Source organism: Mobula birostris, chromosome 1, assembly GCF_030028105.1.
Source record: "Mobula birostris isolate sMobBir1 chromosome 1, sMobBir1.hap1, whole genome shotgun sequence".
NCBI lineage: Eukaryota > Metazoa > Chordata > Chondrichthyes > Myliobatiformes > Myliobatidae > Mobula > Mobula birostris.
The window spans coordinates 138,597,427-138,600,221 of record NC_092370.1 but is presented as its reverse complement, the minus strand read 5'-3'; the positions used below and the strand labels follow the sequence as shown (position 1 = coordinate 138,600,221).

At 41.1% G+C, this 2,795-nt stretch overlaps 1 pseudogene; it reads left to right on the top strand.

Moving 5' to 3' along the window:
• Positions 1–322: 322 nt before the first annotated feature.
• On the top strand, positions 323–1,102 carry LOC140205899 (large ribosomal subunit protein uL30-like; annotated as a pseudogene).
• The last annotated feature ends 1,693 nt before the right edge of the window (positions 1,103–2,795 follow it).

The window sequence follows — 2,795 nt, the reverse complement described above, 5'->3', positions numbered from 1 at the left end:
ATCACAGAAACTTCGGATCTCCTGGGATTTTCACACACAACAGTCTCCAGAGTTTACAGAGAAAGGTGACAACAGCAAAAACATGTCATAGTGTGCACTGAAGAATGACTGAACCCAACTGTGGAGAAACGACAGACTTCCATGTGGAGACAGAAGCAAGAGTTTATTCATAAGAATTCCAGCAGGACATCAGTGGCTTGCCCGAGCAAAACTGCGAGACGAATCATTCTCGAAACACACAAGGGCCCCGTGATTAGTGCTAATTGGGAGTCTGCTTTAAATAATCACAATACACTGAAAACCTGTGCCAGTCAAAATCAACTTGACGCTTTTTACCCCGGCAGCTGTGACGACGATGGTGGGCACAAAAGAAAAGAAGGTCCCGTCTGTCCTGGAGAGTCTTTTGAAAAAGCGTAAGGCGTACGCAGACATGAGGGCCAAACGTGCTAAGCATTTGTTATTAGAATAGAAGATAAATAGACCGAAGAGAAAACTCATCTACAAGAGAGCTGAGTGTTACCACAAGGAGTAAAGGCAAATGTATTGAACTGAGATTCGACTTGCCAGAATAGCACGCAAAGCCAACAATTTCTATGTCCCTGCTGAACCCAAGCTAGCATTTGTGATCTGTATTAGAGGCACCAGTGGTGTTAGCCCTAAAGTTCGCAAGGTGCTTCAGCTCCTACGACTGCGTCAGATCTTCAGTGGAGAATTTGTGAAACTGAATAAGGCTTCAATCAATATGCTCCGTATTGCACAGCCATACATTGCATGGGGCTATCCAAATCTTAAGTCTGTCCGTGAATTGATTTACAAATGTGGCTTCGGCAAGATCCAGCATCAGCGCATTGCGCTCACTGACAATTCCTTGATCGATAAACAGCTTGGAAGGTGTGGCATCATTTGCATTGACGATCTGATTCAGTAGGGAAGAATTTCAAGATGGCCAACAATTTCTTGTGGCTCTTCAAATTGTCCTCATCACATGGTGGCATGAACAAAAAGACAACACACTATGTTGAGGGTGGTGATGCTGGCAACAGAGAAGGTCAAACCAACAGAATGATTAGGTGTATGAACTGAGGCGTGCCACAGATGTCAAATTTCTACCATATCTGTTAAATAAAGAAATTTATTTACAGTGAAAAAAAATCAACTTGACAAGGTTAAGCTGAAAGCACAAGGGTTTAAGGACTCCAGATAAGACAACAATGAACACATACAGCTGTACAGACCCGCAAGGCTCATGTCAGTACCTCCCTCCCTAAGGCTGGTACACAAAGGCCCAGAAAGTGCAGGAGAACTTGAGACAGGGCTGGTAAATTCAAGACAGACCTGTTGCTAATGACTAAACATTCAGTGAGCATATATATACAGATACACACACATATAATATTTGTATGTAATGTATAATATTACATATGTAGTGCAAAAAGAAAACAAAAGTATTAAGGAAGTGTTCATGGGTTCATTGCCCATTCAGAAATGTGATGGTAAACAGTAAGAGCATTGAGTGTGTGTCTTCCAGTTCCTGTACCTCCTCCCTCATGGTAGTAATAAAAAGAAGGCATCTTTTGAGTGGTAGGTGGTCCTTAATGATGGATACTGACTTTTTGAGGCATCACCTTTTGAAAATATCTACAATGCTTGGGAGGCATGATATAGATAGTTGAGTCTATAACCACCCCTGGCTTCTTCCAATCCTGTACAGACACCCCTCCACACCAGACTGTGATGGTAACAGTTAGAATGCTGTCCATGGTACATCTGTAGGAATTTGCCAAATCACCTCAAACCTTTAATGAGATATAGCTGTTGGCTTGCCTTCTTCATAATTGCATCAAACTGTTGTGCCCCTGAGGTAGAAAATGTATTACTTTGAGGAACAGGATTCTGAACAAATGAAGCTTGCTCTGATCATGACATATTCGTACAAGGTATGTATCACAAATTTCTCAGGCTTAATGCAGAATGTCTGCAGACATAGAGAAGAAAGTCAATTTAAAACTAGCATAAATGAGATCAGTCTCAAAGGTACGGAAAACAAAACAGAGGCATGAGAAAGCAGCTGGCCAAAGTTGATTAGAAGGGGACACTAGCAGGGAACCTGGCAAAACAGCAAAGGCTGGAGTTTCAGGGAGTAATTCAGAAGGAGCAGAATAGATTTATTTCAGAAATGAAGTAGTATTCTAGAGGGAGGATAACACAACTGTAGCTAATAAGAGAAGTCAAAGACAGCATAAAATCAAAAGAGAATGAATACAGAGTCACAAAAAAGAACGGGGAACTAGAGTACTGGGAAGCTTTTAAAATACGAAGGCAACTAAAAAAAGCAATAGGAATTAAAACATGAAATATGTAGGTACGCTAGCTAATATATAAGAGGTTACTAAAAGCTTGTTCATATATTTATAAAGAGTAAAAGAGAGACAAGAATGGATATCAGGCCACTGCAAAATGACACTGGGGAGATAGTAATGGGGGACCAAGAAATGGTGGACAAACTCATAAACTGTGGGAAACACTATCAGTATGCCAGAAATTCAAGAGTGTCAAGGGGCAGCATTGAAAGTGGTTGTGATTACTGAAGAGAAGATGCTTGTGAAGCTGTAATGTCTGAAGGTAGATAAGTCACCTGGATCAGTTGGACAACACCCCAGAGCATATTCAGAAATCAGTGGTTCAAAAAGACTAGGGGGTCCATGTGTAGGATTTCCAAAGGTTAACTTAAAGCTGGAGTTGGTAGTGAGGAAGGCAAATGCAATGTTATCATTCATTTTAAGGGGACTAGGATA